The sequence below is a fragment of the Anastrepha ludens genome, chromosome 3 (genome assembly GCF_028408465.1).
Source record: "Anastrepha ludens isolate Willacy chromosome 3, idAnaLude1.1, whole genome shotgun sequence".
NCBI classification, from domain to species: Eukaryota; Metazoa; Arthropoda; class Insecta; order Diptera; family Tephritidae; genus Anastrepha; species Anastrepha ludens.
The window spans coordinates 65,385,475-65,407,583 of NC_071499.1; the positions used below are offsets into that span (position 1 = coordinate 65,385,475).

The window sequence follows — 22,109 nt, forward strand, 5'->3', positions numbered from 1 at the left end:
TTCAAGGAAAAAAAAACTCTTCAACTGGGTAAAAAAGTCGCTTAAAAAAAGTTGTTGGATGTTTTTTTAGTTCACATAGAAGAGAAAACAATACTGAAGATAACGCATTTTGAATGAAATGGATAGCTCGTTTAGTTTTTTTGCAATCGTGTACATAAATTAGGTAAAATCGTGAAAATGAAAAGCCGAGAAAACGCGCTTCAAAGTACAACAATAAGCGCACGGTTGCTCGACGCCGCCCTACGCTCGGCTCTGTAGCTCTGCAAATACTTGGAATTTAACTCTGAAAATTTGTGTCTCATGTTCTTGAATATCTAAGCTATTGATTTCAGGAAAAAAAAAAAATCGATTTTTTTGACCTTTTAATTGGCCCGCCGGCCTTAAGCCACTTTTTATAGGTCAGTAATCGTATCATTAATATTCTAAAGCATTAAGCGTTGATGATGGCAATAATTGAAAAGGCACTTCCTGGCGAGTTTAAGAGAAAGATTCCGTAAAGGAGTTTTGGGCTGAAAGATTCAAAACATTGACAAAGGCGAATATCGCATACGGGAGAACGACATGGACAAAAGCCAGATACTTCACTGGTCAGCCAAGACAACAGAGCAAACATAAATGTTGCAGGATGGAAAATATTCGATGCCGTAGCTACAGTTACCGCGCCCATCAAGAAGAAAAATGAGCAGCACTGCATTAGAAAAATTCCGATCAACGGGATAATGACTGCAAGATACATAGAATCTAGGGCATCTAGATACTAAAAATTTAACGAGCCAGTACACAAATATTATTTACGATTCATCGTTAGTAGCCGCCTCTGGTTGTTCATTTCTGGGTTTTTCCAAGTCACACTTAAGATGGAAATTTTATTAATTTTGGAGCTTATGCTCTTGGAATTGGGAATCATTAGTGGAGCATTTGACCTCGACCTCGATGCATTCGAATTATAAGAGATTTGCGAGATAACTCAGGCACAGGCCATCGTCAATCACAGCACAAGGTCTTTATGCAAGAATCCATAATTCATGACAGTTTGTACGTTTAAATTTGCCACTCAGTGTGCCACTCACTTATTCATGTACTTGATATGGTATCACAATTTTATTAATGTCGCGCGAATAAACATGAGGAGCAATAAAAAGAATGCAACAACTACAAACAAGCGTGCCAAATGGATGTAAGTAGGTACTTGAGTGCTCCGGAAGAGGAAACGCTACTCTCGCCAACAGAGCGAGTCTCCCTCTACGTTAAGGGGAAAAAATAAAGGAATACAAGAAAGTTCGTTAACAATGGGAAACTGATAAGCATAACTTACGATGCAGTGGCTTGTGAAGAGTGATAACGGTATAACGCCTTCGGAAAAACTTCGCCTTACACGGCCTTCGATTAAGGCAACGCCTGACTGCGCACTCGCATATGTATGTGTGTATGTAGCTGTTTGATTGCGAAAAGTTGAGCCGTGGATTTGATACATATTCGGTGGTGATCAGACAGAGCAGAGGCTGCGGCGGGTAGTAAAGAAAGGGAATTTTATATTTCATGCACACATTTGGATAACTTTCTTCGTAAGAATTTCTTTTGTTTCTCACATAAATTGAGTTATTGAATAAAAAAAATGAATAAATTAATTTATGAAAAGAGGAAATGAAATAAAAACAGCGCATACGAACTCAATTTGATCGACCTTTACTGCCAAATGTTAATTTGGAACTGAACTTGTTTTTTTTCACTTTTTCTTCACTCACACATGCACATACATATATAATATGTAAAATAAAATAAAAATAAATAACAGAATAATTGTATAATACATGAAATAAAAAACTTTTCTAATGAGTTTCAAGTTTAATGGTATTTCCTTCCCTTGGCCTTATATGAAATGGGAGATATTTAATGGCAATATTTATTTCTTTATTTCAGTCAATGGGAACAGCCTTACTGACTGGATTTACAGGGAAATGTAACATAAAAAAATATTCTTCAGAAAATATACTTTATTGAATAAACTTATGTATATAGTATAGTATATGTACATATATTAGGGCGGGTCAACTTTATATGGGACTATTTTTTTCGACATCGTTCCGCGCAGATTTGGATGCTACGTCAAATTGTAAGAAAAACAAGTCCATTACAGCAAAGCTCTGAAGTCAATTTTGAGCCCCAAGAGCTCGAGATGCCACAGTTGTGCTTTCAGAATTAAGTCAGGTTAAGGTAAACGTTAAAGATAAGGTAAAGGTAAGGTAGCTTAGATTAGGTTGGGTTAAATGGCTGTCCTTGCTTAGAGCACACTTGGACAAATATTCAAAACTCGTTCGTTATGATACCATGCAGGGAAAAGGAGAAAGGAGAAGGGAGGGAAGAAGGAGCCTTGGGAATAGGTGATGATGACCATGCACTTACGATGACGCCGAAGGTGGTTGATTTACGTTCGTAAGTAGCCGCATCAAACTACTTACGAGCTTCACCAGATGTATGATATTTAAATCCGCTATATCCGCAGGTGTAGTGAAAAAGTGAGAGCAATGATGTCTAAATCTTTGCCAGACGAGAGCAGCGCAGCTGAGAAGAAGGTGTTGAGCTGATTCCATCTGAGGAATCAGTGGGGCGCTCCGTACCACTCCTACTCTTAACGTTATGCTGAATATGGCACCCGTGGGCATTGCAGGAAAAACTACCGCTGCACGCACCGCAACCAGACTAAGGTGTTTAGACCATAAGCTAGAGTGTTCATCCCCATGGTGCTGGATCATCGTACACCCACGCTAGGTCCGAGCGGACATTTTTCCACTCATATTTCCTCAAGGGATGAGTGGGCGGGGTGTAACATTTGGAGGCAAGGCATGGCAAACATGTTCACGACTGGCTCGAAGTTGGACGGAAAGGTTGGTGGGAGAGTATTCTGTAAGGAGCTCCCCATCAATCTCAAATTTAGGCTTCCGGACCTCTGTAGTGACTTCCAAGCTGAGATAGTCGCAATTAAGGAAGCAGTGGATTAATGGTGCAGTTTATGGGCCGGCGGCATCATTCTTTCCAAAATGAGGCCAGTCAGGCAGTTACTGTGAATAGTCTTCGCTATCGTGAGATGATAGCGAACTTTTTATGGCCCGAAGTGGAAGAAATGGATGTGGACAATATGTGGTTTCAACAGGACGGTGCCACTTGTCACACAGCTAAGGAAACAATGGCTCTTTTGCGCGAAAAATTTGATGGCCGAATAATCTCACGTCGCGGCGATATCAATTGGCCGCCAAGATCATGTGATTTGACACCGTTGGACTTCTTTCTTTGGGGTTATTTGAAAGAAAAGGTGTACGTGGATAAGCCAGTAACAATTCAAGAGCTAAAGGATGAGATAGTTCGTCACATTAATGGCATAGAACATCAATTATGCCTCAGCGTCATCGAAAATTTGAACCATGGGATGGAGGTGTGCCGCGGCGGCTATTTGGCCGATATTTTGTTCCATGCATAATTGAGCCATACCAATATTATCATAGTAAAGATAAATTACAATAATTTCTTAAAAGAATTGTATTTTATTCAAAATCAACACCGGCCCGTGAAACCTAACAACCCTTTATATGAATGTCTTAGAAAAAAATTATTTGAAAAAGATTATTGTTGATAGCGTTGCCACCTAATTTTTTTTTTAATTTTTTTGGGTATCAAATTGAAGGTATTTAAGCAAACCATTTATAAAAAAAATTGTTTTATCTGGCAAAATAGCAGCTTATGGCATATATCATTTGAGTACTAAAGTAGAAAGGGGTGTTTAAAAAATAAGGTGAAATTACATTTTTCCCAAAAAATATTTATTTATTCATCAATTTCTATTTTATCTCCTTCAAAATAGTCCCCCTCAGATAAAATACGTATATGCCAGCGTTTTTTCCATCGAAGCAGTTCTGAAATGCCCTTTTTGGTATGTCCTAGAGCGCTCTGAGCGATTCGGTTTTTATCTCCTCAATCGTCGCCAAATGCCGTCCTTTCATTGGTCTCCTCAATCTTGGGAACAAAAAAAAGTCGCAGGGTGCCAAATCTTGTGAATATGATGACTGAGGCATGATGAGGCACGGTGTTGTTTTGGCCAAATAATCTCTCACAAGCAAAGATGAGAGAGCACGTGCAATGTCATGATGCAAAAGCCATGCTTTTCTTCCACAATTGCGGTCGTTTTTCACGCAAACGGCGCATAACTTCAAGGCAATACTCCTTATTTACGGTACGACCTAGTGGCAAGAACTCTTGATACACTGCGCCATGGTAATTGAAGAAAATAGTGAGCAAAGCCTTCACATTGGATCGAACTTGGCGTTCTTTTTTTTTGGTCTTGGCTCTCCTGGACTCTTCCATTGGGACGATTGGGCTTTGATTTCGATGTCATAACCCATCATTCGTCACCAGTTATGACCCTTCTGAGCAAATCTGGATCATCGTTGACGTCATTTAACAATTCCTGCTCGATACTCATGCGAAGTTGTTTTTGGTCAATATTCAGCAATTTTGGAACGAACTTTGTTGCCACTCGCTTTATGCCCAAAATTTCCGAAAAGATTGCATGGCATGAGCCAACTGATATGTCGAAATATTCAACAACGTCTCTAATTGTGATTCGACGACTCTCCATGACAAATTTCCTCACTTTCTCTGCATTTTCATCGGTTGTTGATGTGCTGGGACGTCCAGAGCGAGCGTCATCATTCACATCTTCTCGACCTTCTGTGAAAAGCTTGCACCACTTGTAACCATGTTTCAGACTCAGAGAACACTCACCGTGTGCCACTGTCAACATTTCAAGTGTTTTTGAGCATTCCATTTTTTACACATTTTTTCGTACTCCCTCTTAGATCCATTTTTTCGGTAGCAGAAAATCGCCGAACAAGCCAAGCACTTGTCTTATTTATGCCGCTCACAAACAAAACAAAAATGCAATATTGCTAAAACCGTGAACATATCTTCGAGACGAGAAAAATAAAGATAAGAAAAATAATAATCGAAAGTCGAATGTACGTAGCCCGCGAAATTTGAAAATTCACCTTATTTTTTGAACAGACCTCGTATATAAGTATAACGAAGCCAAAATATTGGAAAGTCCAAAAGGTCAGAAACAGTCCCGTGCCCCCCAATTCTTAATGTATATTTTCGTTAATTTCACGCAAGCCACTTGCAATCCTTCAGCGTAAACTGCAGAGAAGCTGTAATATAAATAAGAAATAAAGCAGTTTAATAATTAAAATAAGAAAGAAAAAATAAGTAAACAAAAACAAAACTTGAGTGCAAAAAAGAGGAAGCAGCGAGCATCAAGCACCATCTATAAACTTGAATGAAAGAGTAGTGAAACTTTCTGGATACCCTTGAGAAAGTTTATTGAAAATAATCAATTAATAAATTAAAATTAATGCACCAGGAAACTTACGAGTAGTAGCCATATAATTCAGTTTTGCACTCAAGCGACTTCATTTAGAAGATTAAATATTCACCGGCAATGTTAGTCAAATTAATTACTCTCCGCCCCACTAACCTATACAAACAAATAGCGTCCAAGAATTGCGAGCATATTTTCATTTACGCTGCCGAATTTGCAGTTTATTTTATAAACGTTTCCTAGAAGGGAATGTAAGCTCCTAGTAAACAACTTTGGGATGCCTTGATTAATTTTGAATTTTGCTATTTCTTGCAGGTATCTTTGTGGCAAAATTTCTCTTTATTGGGGTTGGAAAAGTAATTGGATGGATAATTAGAAAGGAAAATATGCCTTAGAGGATGGAGGATTTAATTTAAAACATGCGTTCGAGTATAAGTGGCAAGGAATTGTGTGTAATATGAGAAAGGTTAGAGGTGCTGGGTTGTAGGATTATTCAGCGTATAAAAGGAGTATTTCATATGCTTATACATATGCAAGTACAGTGGAGGTCAATAAAATGTATGTAATAGCAGCGCTAAAAAAATTGCTTAGCCAGATTTTTTTTTTTGTGAAATTTTAATGAAGATTTCTTGAAGTTTGTGAAATTGTAAAAAAATTTTTAATTTTAAAATTCGTAAAAGATCCATTAAAACATTGAACGAAAACACAAGGTCTTAATAACAAATTAACAAAGAGTTAAAGTTTCTGAAAGCATAACGGGATATAATTTTTTTTTAGCAAACTTTTGGAACTATAAAGATAAACACCACAAACCTTAAAGAACTCTTCAAGCAACTAAACTAGCAAACATAAAGTTTAAAATTTGATGCTCTTCTTAAGGATATATAACCGACTGCCTATAAATGTCAGTTTCGTCAATGAACAGCGTACCGGAAAAATTTTTTTTATTAAAGTTTAGCCCTCCGTTGAGTGATAATAGTCGGGTGATGAAGTTGAATTTGTTTATATAATAACATAAAATTACGTAGGAGAAGCTTGAGTATTGATTTTTATGACCGAATTTCTTCGGCTTTGTTAAGTGATAATCGTCGTGAAAATACAGATGAAGAAGACGATGAGGAAGAGGATCCATATGGTGGTGATGATGATCGAGATGTTGATTATTTGCATGAAGAAGATGCATCTGCTATTGAGCAGGAAGAAATAATCGAACCAAATGAAATACTTGACAGTGACGAAGAAATCGGGAACGATTTATTGCATAAGCCGACGGCTACGCCAGAACAAAGTGCTAATGAGCACTCTTTCTACGGCAGGGATGGAATAGCATAGAAGGAACATAATATTATGCGATTTCGCTTTGGGCCAAAGCAACAAAACTCCGTTGCTATTGAAGTATTCAAGAAGTTTTTTAACCCCCCAATATTTCATTCATTATCATTTCGGAAACAAATCGATATGCAAGAGAGGCCATTAGAAAATGGAATGAAGCGCATCCTGATTCAAAACAATGAGTTTGGATTGATTTGACTAGCACTGAGACTGATGCATTTATTGGTATTCTTTTGGCCATGGGTGTCACACAATAATATGCAGAAAGCGGTAGTTTTGTGGCGTTCGGATTCATTGCCCATTTTTCGTTTAGCTATGTCTTATCATCGATTCAGAATTTTGACACGATATATTCGTTTTGATAACAGTCGAACCCGTGAATTTCGCCAAAGAACCGATAAAGCTGCGCCCATTTGTGATATACTATGGAATATCTTGAATGAAAATCTCAAAGATAATTATGACCCGCATGAAAATATTACTATCGATGAGCAACTATTTCCATATCGAGGCCGGACAAAATTCACGTAATATATTCCACCAAAACCGGCGTAATACGGCATAAAATCTGGTGGGCATGTGACTCCAAAATAAAATATCCGTTGCAAGGAAAGTTGTATTGTGGCCGAGCAGAAGAAGGAGAGCGTGAAGTTGATCAAGGGGAAAATGTGATGCTACAATTATCCAATCGATATGTAAACCGCGGCCGTACAATAATAGCCGATAATTTTTTCGTCTCATTGAATGAAGGTAAGCGTCTCGCTGCTATAGGACTCGCATTAGTTGGCACGGCACCGTACGATGCAACAAACGTTGTCTTCCACCAGATATGAAAAAGAATAAATATCGACAAGTGCTTTCGTCATTATTTGGTTTTCATGAAATCCTTGTTTCAATCAGCAGCTATGAGCCAAAGAAGAATAAAGCGGTCAACTTACTCTCCACTGTTCATTATACTAAATGTGTGAAGGCGAGGCAAAAACACATCGGTTATTTTATATTATAATGCACATAAAGCTGGCGTCGATTGTGTGGATCAAATGGTCACACATTTCACATCAAAACGGCCAACAAGTCGATGGACCTTTGCTTTTTTTTGCAACATGTTGGATGTCATGGCATTGGCAGCGTTTTGTATTTGTAAGGAAGTCGATGGCCTTAGAAAAAGTGATGCTAGGCGCAGTTTTTTGACGACTTTACCGAATACATTGGTCGTTGCAAACATAGAAATTCGTATGAACAATCAAAACATTATGATACATTCATTCCTGTGAATATCGTAGTTAATCAACCAACCGGTGCCGATACATTCGCAGCGAAAAAGATTGTCGCAAAAAAGATCAGATCGTAATAAAGATCATTTCATATTTCATCATAAATTTTATTGCTATCGCATTTTGCTTCTTCAACCTTCTTCGAAATGAGTCAAAATAAAGAACAAAAAAAAAAAACGAACAAAGAAGGTGTTCCTTACTAACCGAAATATTTTCAGCGTTCTAGCTAGACCCGAGGTGTAAAACCGAAGGTTTAAAAAGTGGTGTACAACGGAGGGTTAAAATTATTTTTATTTTAAAATTAAAAAAATTTTTTTTTGCTGAATCGTTTTTATACTCTAACGAAAAACAAAAACAATTTAAATCGTTAGCTAGCTTATATTTGTATCCCTCCTCGAGTGGATCTATTTTTGTATACTTAGGAGTTTTACAACAAAACAGATAGTCTTTCCCAGACACACCTTCGAAGTGCGGCAAAATTAAAATAAAATGGCTGCGTTCTAGTACGTTCGTGTCACGATGTACCGAATGCATAGGTGTGGCCAACATCAGACCTTTAATGGGCTCTCAACGATTTTGAAGAGATCAGCTGATTGGCTAACGCAACCGAGTTCATGAATGCGATTTGTTTACGAAAAAAACTGAGATTGTGTTTGTGATATATACAAAATTTCTACTTAGCCACATCCATGTTACCTTGTTGCCATCTGAACAACGACGCTTAGACGAGTGTGTGAATACGTGTGAAAGGAGTGGGCAGAATTTTGCCGAGGATGGTAAAATTACATGGTTTGCTCTTTAACTATGGTGAAAAAGATAATTGCGAGGGGAACTTCGGCTGCCACGTCACTTAGGAGATTTGGCAACCGAATTCTGTTATTGAGGTGACATCAGCCCATCAGATGATTCTGTCGAATGCGCTCAGATGCGAGTAACGTTATTTTAAAAAGCACACTTCTAAATATTTTTTCACCATGGAATTTTGTTGCCAAATCGCCGATGAAATGACAACCGAAGTTCCTCTCATAATTTTGCTTCAGATAGCCAAACATTGATGGTTCAAGTTGGACTGTAAATTTTAGGTTTTTTTTTACCATGAAATTAACCACAAAATGTACTTGAAAGTTTTTGCCCGTAACAAAACACCCTGTATATGTATGCACGTAAGTGCATATGTCTATGTGTGTCATAATATTCTAGAATTTTAGTTCACAAAAGGCCGAAGAGTTGAATATTTATTACGACAACCGTAAAATTTTTATATATTGAGAGTTTTTTTTTCGAGAATTTCGGAGGATGCTTAATTAGAAATTTTAAAAATATATCGCTTTAAGAGTCCCATAACTCAAAAAACCAAAAGGTGCATAAAAACTGCTTCAAAATTGAAAAATTTGCTGTGCCTTTCCTTCATCAAATTGAAGTCTCATTTGAAATTTAAATAAACTAATTTTTTACACAGCATAAAAGAAGAGTTTGTGGTTATTTCTACCTATTTGCCGAATTTTTGTGGATTATTTAACTGATAACTGGATAAAGCCTAGATAATTATGTATTGAAACAGGACGCGATTAAATTTATTAATACAAAATATTTGTCACAAAATTACCCTGGTTGTTTTTATGTGCAATATAAATATCAGGTCAGTCCATAAGATCGTGCGTTTTTTAAAGGTGGTTTTAAAATAAATAAAAAATATGTTTAAAGTATTTATTAATCAATAATATAATTTCCTTCATTATTTACAATATCTTCCCAACATTTAGGCAAATTTTTAATTCCCTACTCAAAAAATTTGTTATCCTTGGAGCCAAAATACGCTTCGATATCCCTTTTTATAGCTTCTTTTGAGGAGTAGGTCTTGTTACTCATATGGGATTCAAGTCCATGGAAAAGATGATAATCACAAGGTGCAATATCCGTAGAGATGGGCGATGCGACATGAGCTCCCGTCCGAGCTCGTTCAGCTTGCCTAATGTTTGCCTTGCGGTATGAGGTCTTGCGTTGTCGTGATGAAAAAAAACTTTGCGTCTATTCACTAAAGACGGTAGATTTTTGTTAATTGCTTCATTCAGGTTTGATAGCTGATGGGAATAATAATCAGCAGTTATCGTCTGGTTTGGTTCCAGAAGTTCATAATAAACAATACCGGCCATATCCCACCAAATAGACAGGAGAATCTTCTTGGGGTGAAGGCCATCTCTAGGGGTCGGTTCTGGTGTTTCATCTTTATCTAACCATTGGCGTTTGCGAACATGAGAACAGGATTATTGTAAAGGACCCATTTTTCATCACCAGTAACGATACGGTTCAAAAAACTTTCACTTTCAAGCCGTTGCAGCAGCTGAGAACAGACATTCACTCTCTGCTGAAGGTTGGCGACGGAAAGTCTATTTTGAACCCATTTTCCCAGCTTTGAAACCTTTCCCAACTGAACCAGGTGCCTGTGAACTGTTCCATGCGATGAATTTAACCTCTGAGCTGTCATATCGACTGTCAAATTTGGCTCAACGTCGACGAGCTCGAGCAAGGCGTCGGAGTTAAAGACTTCAGTACGACCAGCGCGCGGGGCAGCCTCCACGTCGCAGTTACCACTTCGGAATTTTGAAAACCACTTTTGCACAGTCCTTGCACTCACGGTATCCTCTCCGTGAACGACGTTTATTTCTGCAGCAGCAGTTGTTGCATTTTTACCACTTTTATAAAAAAAATACAAAATATGCCTCTTTTACGCGTTCGAAGATTCCATTTTATTTTTTAACAACACGTTCTTCTATCCGCGATTAAAATCACTTGTTGAATGCACAAAATATCAAAAAGAAATATAAATAATTCCATTATATTCCGCGAATAGTTTTTTGTATGCAAAAATCGTATAAAAGTGGAATTATGGGTAAAGTACGCATGAACTTATGGACTTACCGATAGTTGCGCATATTAGACTTTATCCTCACTTGTGATTTTAAGGTTTATATACAGCTGGAATTAAAAAAAATCGACTTTTTTTATTTAATATCGTTCCGGTGAATATTTTTGAAGTTACACGCAAATTTTCAAACTTTAAACGCATTTTTCTCAAAATGGTTTTTCAAAGTCGGTGGCCAACATTACTCGAAAACGGCTAAACCATTAGTCTCAAAGTTAACACGAGCTTTTTAAATATATTCTTTAGTAATTAACCAAAATTTTTTTCTCACCGATAAACATTTGTTTTATAAACAATTTAAGGACGAAATTTTATTCAAAAATGGATTTTTTTTAGAAACCGCCATTTTGTCAACAAAAATTATTTGGCTATTCCTTCCATAGTGGTCACCACAAAACGTCCTTTTTGAGAGGAGCTCGCGGAGATCAGCTGTAGCTCCTTTCCAAATAAATATTTGTACTAATACTACCAATACTAATACGACCATGTCGCAGAAAAATGTTTATAAGTGGTACAAAGACTTCAAAGAGGGTCGAGAACGTGTTGATGACTTGGAGCGCTCCGGACGACTATCGACGTCAACAGATCACCAACACGTCAATAAAGTGAAGGAGTTAGTGCTCAAAAATCGTCGGTTGACTGTTAAAGACCTTACTGATATGATCGGAATATCAGAAGGATCTGTGAAAACCATTTTGAAAGACAATTTCGGCCTACAAAAAGTCAAATCTAGTTTGGTACCGAAAACTCTCAATTTCTTGGAAAAAAGTCGTCGCGTTGATGTGTGTAAAACAATGCTTTCATACTATCAGGACAAGCTCAAATGCATCATTACGGGAGATGAGACTTGGATTTATGCCTACGACTCTGAAACAACCGACCAATCAAGCGAATATCGTGCTAAAGGCGAGGCCAGACCGAAAAGAGCACGTCAAAGTCGTTCAAAAATAAAGGTCATGATGACAGTTTTTTTTTCGATTTTCGTGGTGTGGTGCACTATGAATTCTTTCCACCTGGCCAAACTGTTAACAAGAAATATTATTTGAGCATTATGCGTGGCTTACGTGAAGCAATCGTCTAAAAAGGCCAGAATTATGGGCCAACAACTATTGGTTTTTTGCATCACGATAATGCACCGTCTCACACTGCACTCGTTCTTCGTGACCATTTCGCCAAAAATTCCACGCATGGCTCCGTGTGACTTCTGGCTATTCCCAAAACTCAAGAGACCACTCCGGGGAACGCGTTTCGAGTCGATTGAGGAGATAAAAGCTGAATCGTAGAAGGTGCTGATGGCTATACCGGAAATGGACTACTTGGCATGTTTCGGGAATTGGAAAAATCGTTGGCATAACTGTATTTCATCGAGAGGGGATTATTTTGAAGGGGATGAAATTGATTTACAAGAATAAATAAAGATTTTTCATTTTACAACCAAATTCACCGTACTTTTTGCCCACATTAGTAAGTCTTAAAGTACAGTTAAAAGATAACATGATATGTGCACAAATTTTTAGATCAATAAATTTAAAAGTTTTCTCAGAAAAATTCTGGAAAATTCGCTTTTTTTCGGCCTTCTAACTGTATATAATCCCTTAACATAAAAGGGAGTCGATTTTAGTTTGTGAATTATGAAATATGCAAAAAAAAGTGGTGGACCTACCACAAAAGTGCTAAACTCTGCACACTGGCTTTCACAAGGGAAAAGTTTTACCGAAATACCAACTAAGCAATTATGAAAGTAACTAATAGGTCCTGTGTGAATATCACTACTAATACTTCGTCTATGAAAATTATTACAATTGAAGTGGGGACTCCTCAGAAAACTGTGTTTTGCATTTAGATAATCGGAAGCACAATTCAAGATTTCTATCACACAGACTGAATGACGACAACAATCCGCACTTTCATCGATCAAGACTCGTGAGTGAATTTCTAAATGAAGCAAAGCGTCATGAACCGACTGACGCCACTGAGGTATATAAATACTTAGATTTTTTATTTTTTATAAATCCATAAAAGAAAACACCGGAACATTTCTTGGATCAAAAATAAATTTAAATTCTATAGAAAAGGAAAATTGAAAAATTGAACTTTAATGAAAGTAAAAAATAAAACACGAAAAATATAAGAAAAAAAAAATCATCCATCAATGTTCGACTTATTACAAAGTGCCACATTGCCGTGACCAGGATTCGAACCTGGGTTACTACGGCCACAACGTAGGGTCCTAACCACTAGACGATCACGGCTAATGAATGCTTGCACTAACGGTATATTAAAAAGTAATAAGCATACGAACAATATGACTCAACGAAAATGTATTGCTAATAATTACAAAAGAAAAAAAGAGAAAAAATAAAAAAGAAAAACAAGAGCGCGCCATGGTAATTGCCACAATAAAACTGAAAATGGTAACAAGCAGTAGAGAATAGTAGAAATAATGAAAGCGAATACCAAAAATGGAGTTATTTTAAAAAAGCAACATTGAAAACGTTCATTAATTCATGAATTTAAAGAAAAACAAAAAATATTAATATATTATTTGCACAAGAGGGTTTCATTTTTGTAGCTGCCCATGACTGGACTCATTTTGGCGCTGCACTCAATTCCTCAAGATTGTGCAATCGGTTTCTGTAGGTTCCTCCACTGGTAGGATCAGTCATCAAGACGCACATGACTACTGGACGACTCTTAGATTGCTTCAGGATTTGATTTTTTTTTTTTTTCTTCTGATATTTAAAAACTTTCCGCGAAAAGTTTTAATCAAATGAAATCGCCGTTCTCAGGTGGCCGAGGCAACTGTTAACAAAATTGCTAAGCTCAGAAAAATTTGATTGCTTGATTCGATGTGTTATGTAGATCGACTTTCTCCTGAAACCAAAGATCATTCCAGCTCTTAATTTCAGCTTACAGAGCTACGGGAAACCAGAATCTTACATTTATTTATCGGTTCCTTATAATGGAATAATTCGGAACTTATATGCAATTTTGTTTTTGGAAGTTTAGTAAAACAATTGTATCCGTGACCTAAATTAGTAGGGTTTACCGGATATTGTTGAAAAATGGGTCGAAAATCAATCAGCATAGACAATTTTTGACAAGTACAGTATTGTTGTTAAGGCGGCCGCCGTAGCCTAATAGGTTGGTGCGTGACTTACTTACTTACTTAGGTGGCCATAACAACCCGTTACCGAGATACGGCCGACCACACAAGCTCTCTCCAGGCGCCTATGCTCCGCGCGCGCCTTCTCCAATTCTGTACACCAAGCGAGCATAGGGTTTCCTCCACCTGGTATTTCCACCGGAGCAGTGGTCTTCCTATGCGTCGGCTCCCTTGGCCTTCGCCCTCGAACACCTTCTTTGCTGGAGCTTCTTCGTCCATACGCACGACATGCCCTAGCCAACGCAGCCGTTGGATGGCGATGCGTTGAACTACGTCAATGTCGGTGTAGAGCTCATACAGCTCGTGGTTCATTCTTGAACGGTAGTCTTCGCCAACGCACACAGGACCGAAGATCTTACGAAGAACTTTTCTCTCGAACACCCCAAGAGCGGCTGCATCGCTTTGTGACATTACCCATGCCTCTGCGCCCTAAAGAAAAACGGGTATGATGAGCGTCTTGTAAAGTGTCAGTTTGGTCATGCGAGAGAGGGCTCGACTACTCAATTGCTTACTTAGCCCATAGTAACACCTTTTAGCAAGAGTGATTCTCCGTTTGATCTCCAGGCTGATATCGTTGTTGCTGTTAACGGCGGTGCCAAGATAAATAAATTCTGGCACAACTTCGAAGGTATAGTTGTCCGCAATGACGTGCGTTCCTACACGCCGTGTGTTCCACGTTGTAGACAGCATATACTTCGTTTTACCCTCGTTCACCGCTAGACCCACTCGTGATGATTCCTGGTGCGTGAGTACCATTCGTAGTTCACAGAGAGAACGTAGGTTCGAGTCTCGGTGAAACACCAAAATTAAGAAAACCATTTTTCTAATAGCGGTCGGGCCTCCGCAGGCAATGGCAAACCGCCGATTATATTTCTGCCATGAAAAAGCTCCTCATAAAATATCTGCCGTTTGGGGTCGCCTTGAAACTGTAGGTCTCTCCATTTGTGGAACAACATAACATCAAGACGCATGCCACAAATAGGAGGAGGAGCTCGGCCAAACAACCAAAAAGAGTGTAAGCGCCATTTATATATATACATATATAAAGTATTTTTGTTGCTACAAAAGTTCTGCAAATCAACGCCTTTCTCAAAAGCATATGGTGTACTTCGATCGTTTAACTTTAAAGTCAATCGCAGAATTTTGTGTGAGACTCTTTTAACAAGAGAAAACAACAAACCCGACATAATACCTAAACAGCCATAATTATTTTACCTCATCACATAACGCATGGGCTGAAAAGTCCCGGGCCTAACACTTGGATGGCACTAGTTTTTATTGCATTTATCTCTTTTTCAGTTAGTGATAACCTTAAAAAAGACAGCTGACAAGATTTCATAATATTATACCTATTCATTAGTTCGTGAGTTATTGTAACAAGAGCGACTCAAGAAAACATCGAAAAAATCTACAAAATCGTTTCGAATGATCGAAAAGTGAAGCTGCGTGAGTTAGCTGACATCGCCAAGATATCAAAAACTTCATATTGCATGAGCATTTGAATATGAGAAAGATCTGCTCAAAGTGGGTGCCGCGTTTGCTCACTGTTGAACAAAAACAAGAACGTGTTGATGATTCAGAGTAGCGCTGGGCCATGTTTAAACGTAAAAACCCGGATTTTTGCATCGATATGTGACAATGTATAAAACATGGATCCATCACTTTACTCCGGAAACAAAACGATCGTCATCTCAGTGGACAGTAACTCGTGTACCTCGTCCAAAGCGTTCGAAAGCGCAACAATGGTCTGGAAAGGTTATGGCGTTGGTATTTTGGGATGTACGAGGTGTAATATGCACCGCCTATCTTGAGAAGGGAAATAACATCAACAGTGAATATTATATAGAGTTACTGGAAAGGCGTTTGAAGGCAGAAATTCTAAAAAAACGTCCACATATGGCAAAGAAAAAATGTTATTTCATCATTGCAACGCACCGCGTCACAAGTTAATCAAAACTACAATACATGCATTGAACTTCAAGTTGCTGCCACATCCACCGCATTCACCAGATTTGGCTCCCAGTGACTACTGGCTTTCGAACGGAAATATAATCAGTGAAACTGAAGTCTATTCTGACAAAAAAAAGATAAATCGTTCTTCAAAAGTGATTCTGAAATGTTAGAGCGGCATTTCAATGATTACATTATTCTGGATGGAAATAAGGTTGATGAGTAAAGCTAATTTTGAAGAAAAAACTTATTAGTTAGGCCTATGACTTTTCAGCCATGAGCCAGCTAGACTTTTTTTTTCTAAAAAAGGGGCCAAAAAAGTTCTTATTTTTAAAAAGTTCAGCTTTTCGAGATAAGCCCCAAGTAGGTTTTTGTATAATCAGCAAAACGCAGTGATTACTTAGTGGACAGTGACCTAAATAAACATATAGTAACCACTCACTTGACATTTCACTTTGAAGCAGCCGTTTTTCACATGGCAAATTTCCGGTATTAGTATATTACTTGGATATGAAATTTTCTATAAGTTTAAAAACATACCTACCTATGCATACAAGTATACCCAACAACATGAACAAGCGAGTCCAGACGCGAATGTGTTTGCTGTTTGCAAAGTTTATAGACTCTCAAGTATGCACACTTTCGCTGCTGTTAATCATAATAAAAACAAATATTACGGCATTGATGAGGGCAAAAAGACGGTGGCCTATGAGTGTCTGACAAACAGCTGCAGGCTAAGAAAACTTGCTCAACTGCTTGTAAACTCACGTACGAGTGCTCCCATTTGAATGGCGAACAAGTGTAAAAATAAATCTGGTACAAGATTTGCCGAGGGCTTAGTTTAAGCCTTTTACTTATGTAATAAATATTATCGATATTTATTTATTACAATCGCTCAACGTCAGCGATAAAAAGTCAATGGTTTTCGTTTGAAGGTGTATATATTGCAAACTGTTAGGTGTATAGCAATAAAACATTTTATCATTTCAAAGCACTGCAGCACCAACCTATCATTGTGGGTGAATTACAGTTGGCCGGTTAACGATTTCGTTGATTGCTCTTGCTATGTTTCTGGCAGGACCGTATTGCTGAATTGAGTTTATATGGAGTTTAGTAAGTCACAGTTTTCTTCATAAATAACGAAGTATTTCTACTAAGATTTTCTGTGATGGGCTCGACACTGAACCGGGCCGACTTCACCAGTCGTTTCCTCTCATGGTGAGCAGGTTTTCAGAGGTGTGATCAACATCAGACCTTTCAGCAAATTTGAAGTAATCAGCTGATTAGATGACGCGGCATGGGTCATAACATCGTTCTGAGATTATGTTGGTGATATAAAAAAAAAATTAACACAGACGTTCAAGTTACTTCGTTGTCATCTGAACAAGGACTGATTGGATGAGTGTGTGAGAACGTGTGAAATGTGCGGGCAGAATTCTGGCGCCGAGTACCTCATGAAGAAGTTCATCATCATCAAGTTTTAACCTCCCAATCGAGCATTGGGCCTCAATAAAACATTTCCACTTAGTCCTGTTTTTGGCTAGCAATTATAGCGCGTTCCACGTCTTCCCGCATTCATCGACTTCTTGACATCGACTTTTTGTAGCGATCTCCTCCTTTTAATCTTAGTTTGGTCCATCTTGCGGCTTCCTTGGGGGTTCCAATCAAGAGCTTGTCGACATCGACAGGCTTCCGTTACATCTTTTCGCAGTGTGGCCTATCCACCTCAGCTTTCGTAATTGTATATGGTTGGCCATTGGCTGCAAGTGTCACTTTTTATATAACTCATAATTGCTGAGGACATTTAGCCACAATGCGCTGAGAGTACGTGGTTAGATGGTTGGTTACAAGCCAGGTAACGCATCCATACAGCAGTACATTTGATTTAAATAGTTTCAGTGTTACTTGGAAGGATATTTGTGATGAGTTCCAGATTTGGCGCAGCTGAGCACATGCGCCGTTTTTAATATTTTCATTGGGGGGGATTTTTAAGTGGCGGGTCCCTAACCCAGCGTACAGCCAGCTGTCCTGGAATGTTTCGCCTTCTCACGTTAGGTCACTCCCGAACGGGTGTTCGGAAGCTACCCAGAGGATACGTGGGCTAATCCCGGACGTTGTGAGCTGCTTGAACCATATGCAGAAGAGTCGTCCGGGCCACTCCCAAGTGAATGGCGATCAGTAACTTTCCCCACTTGCGTGGACTTCTACATATGGAACCATCCTCCATCCTCCTTTGTTAAACTTGGCCAAAATCGCGTAAGCGGTTATAGCGCCAATTAAGGAGAAGAGAGGAGCACATGCGCCAGTTGTTTTATTTATTCTGGCTAGGATTTTTTTCCCCGCACTATTCTCAGCAGATATTACACTATCTGGGAAGGTAAAATCCTCAACTTGGTCTTTGCCATGAAGCGTAAAAGTTTTGTCATTTTTGGTGTTCATTTTTATTGATTTCGTTTTGTCGATGTTGGCCTTAAGGTCAAATTTACCTAACTCAGCGCACAGAGCGTCGAGTCTTATCTGCGTGTCTGGGTGATTTACTGATAATAAGCAAATGTCATCCTTATACGCGTGGTCTTCTAGATGTTCTGTGAAGTTCGAGTATATGCCCCTTCTCTTGCCATACCTGCCTCTTGCAGGATGCCATCCATAACGATAAGAAAAAGGATCGGCGACAGTGAACATCCTTGTCGAACACCTACGCTGTTTGTGATGCTGCCGCAGAGCTCGCCGTGGTGGAGTATTCTGCACTTGAAATCCGCCCATTGTGCTCTAAGAAAAGCTGTTTGCTTCTCAAGAACACATCCAGATCTAAGACCACCCAAATACTTCTGCGATAAATGCTGTCTAATGCGGTGTTATAATCAACGAAAGCAAGTCAGAAGGTAGACTATCATTCGTTCATTAACTGAACTATGATGTGTAGGGTGTTAATCTGCTCAGAGATTGGTCAAGTTTTGGTTTAATGCGGCTTGAAAGTATACTGGAAGTACTTTGGAAGTGATGGATAGAAGCATGATTCTAACTCATGCGAGATAGCAGACATACACTAAAAATAGCTAATTTTCTACCTTCGGAGTTTTCTAAGCCGAAGGCATTCCTTTTGTCTTCATTTTTAATCATCATTATCAGTATACCCATTCCCACACCTTGGCATAACAAGTGACGCTGCTGAACCTTAATATGTCCGACTATGCTGAAATTCGTATATTCTTAAAGCAAACATTCGTCCGACCCTATTCTGCATAAGAATTGATGCAAATATTTTTCCGGCTCCTTGCTTCCAGATTTTGACCCTAACTGAACATATTGTATTATTACGGCGCATTTCGAAATTCACTTTTCGCCACACTTTATTACCATAATCTGGCCCAGAAATGTTAAATTTAGTATTATCACTAAATATAGATAAAGAAAAACTGCAATCCATCGGACGAAACATACTCAGACAATTTTTTGGAACAATCAAAGATCACGGCAAGTGACGTGTAAGGTGGAACGACGAGCTAGATCAGCTTATAAATGGCGAAAATGTTATACGTTTGATCAAAGCGCGCCATCTTGGTTGGGTCATATAACAAGAATGGATGGTACGAAGGCGCAGAAGAAAATTGTAAAAGCCAGAGCGTTAAACACTAGCCCGACTAGAAATTTTGGTAAGGCGGTGATTAGGCGCAAATAAGGCAGACCGCATTCCAAATTTGCGCCTCATTAGGCAGCCAAGCTAGGCCCAAGTTCCGAAAAGTATCGCCACATATCTGCCTCATTAGGCGCAGGTACGAAAAACCGAACTTCGGTAATAGTCCGGATGCCCTTCTACAAATCAGTTAGGGATTCCAATTTATGCCTAAGTGAGACACTGCCACAGATTTTCGTGACCACAACCAAATTTGGTATTGTTCTGGTATGCCAATCTTTGCCTTGCCTAACGTGGGCCTGCTAAGGTAATAGTGAGGCGTGCCTCAGTAAGGCTTGCCTAATTCGGGCCTAACTGATTCTTCGGCATACCTCACTGTAATTCTAGTCGGGAGAGCGAGAGGAAGACTGAGAACATAATGGGCTGACGAACAAGAGGAGGGAACAATGAGCTTGGTAAAAAGTAACAAACGATCGAAATGTATGGAGATACCACGTGAAGCAGGCCAAAGCTCAGAAAGATTAGGAAAATTAGATTTCCGAATACTTTTTTGAGGCACTGTACGTTTTCAACCATCATAGTTCACATTATAGCGAGAAATGTAGGAACGCCTTACGAATAATTTTTTTTCAGTCCCTCCAAACTAAAGAGAGACATCAGCCAACAGTTTTTTTATTATGAGTAACTTCAGGCAGTCATACCAGTTTAACAGTATTCATGTAATATATTAAAAGTAGAAAACAAAAAAATACATTTTAATAAAAAAAGATATTCTAATGCATGGGCATCAGCTGTCTGTTAGTTGGATAAATGACAGTGTGGAGTATTGTTTAAAAAAGAAATCAGTAATGGATTTCATACATAATAGTGTGATTGCATTATATTTGGCTGGAAAATCAAAACCAGCGATTTTTCATGAGCTCGAGCACCTTGAAGTAAATAAAGTTTTTCTTTATCGCACCATTACTCGCTACAATGATACTGGTACCATCGTGAAACGTCATAGCGGTGACCATCAAAAGAATGCAACATCACGTGAAATGGTTCAAAAAGTGAAGAAGCGACTTGAGCGAAATCCCCGACGAAGTGCCAATCAAATGGCGAAAGAACTGAAATATCTGACAGTATCATCCATCGCATACGAAAAATGATTTCAAAGTCAGGCTTTAGAAGATCCATTAGGCGCATGATCTCACACCAAAGCAGCAACAAGTCAGACTTGAGAGAGCGAAGGACTTGCTTCGCTTGCCCGAAGCCGAAAGCGTTCAATTTCCGAATATTTTGTTTTCTGACGAGAAAATGTTTCAAATTGAACAATTCGTAAACTCCCAAAACGATGGGATTTATTTGAGAGACCATTTATACGAAAATTTGAGTCATCAATTGGCCACCAGGAGGCAGCGACCACCACAGGTAATGGTTTGGGCCACTGTAACCGCAGATGGGCGCTCTCCAATCGTATACATCGAGCCCAGCGTTAAGGTAAATGTGAAATATTAGCAGAAAAGTATTGTGGAGGTCGCTTTGAAGCCGTGGGTAGACAAAGATTTGGGACGTTTTGACATTTGGACGTTTCAGCAGATGGTGCCGAATCTCACAAAGCTCAAGTGAACCAAGAATGGCCTAAAAACAACGTTCCGAACTTCATAACGCCCACACAATGGTTCTCAAATTTACTAGAGGCAAATCCGATGGATTATTCTCTTTGAGCCATTTTGGAGAGCAAAGTGCGAACTAAAAGATTCACCAATCTGGAGGTGCTGAAAAGGGCATTATCCGTGAGTGGACCAAAACACCTGTAAGTCACATTCGGACAGCTTGCAATTCGTCTATGCACCGTGTCAAAGCCATAGTCAATGAAAAAGGTGGTCGTATCGAGTAAAAGTAAATTGGTTCTTAATTTTGTATTACTATTTGCAAACATTTTTTACTTTGAATTGAGTAAAAGTATATTTCCAAACTAAATTTATGGCGTTAGGGTCGAGTGCCGGACCCCGAAATATGCAGTTAAGGGGTTATATACCTTGTGAGCCCGAAAAAATGGACGATTGTCATGATTTTTTTTTAATATTTTTTAGAACTTTTATTCAAATGAGGCATATATCATTCTGAAGGGTAACTCTCAAAGAATACATTTTGGTGTTTTTATTTAAAAAAAGGTTATTATTTATTATTAATATCGCCCCTCCCCCAAACGCTGTTTTTTAGAAGAGGCTTCCGGTGATCACGGTAGCGCATGAGCAGCTCAACTGATATCAAAAAAATTAAATAATTATTGTAGAAAAATGTTTTTTAGGAATCTGAACGGTTTATTTATCCAAAAAAGATTTTTCTCGATATGAAAACGGCTTTGAAAAAAAAAACATTTTTGAGAGGTTGAAAAATTAAAAAAATAAATAGTTCCAGAGAACTATGCAAATATTTATAAATACAAATATTATTTATGCAAATCGGTCAAATAG

At 38.5% G+C, this 22,109-nt stretch overlaps 1 non-coding gene across 1 annotated transcript; it reads right to left on the minus strand.

Annotated features, from left to right (window-relative positions):
* Positions 1 to 13,077: 13,077 nt before the first annotated feature.
* Trnah-gug (transfer RNA histidin (anticodon GUG)) lies at positions 13,078 to 13,149 on the minus strand. The gene has a single exon. It is a non-coding gene; the product is annotated as a tRNA-His (tRNA).
* Between the last annotated feature and the right edge of the window lie 8,960 nt (positions 13,150 to 22,109).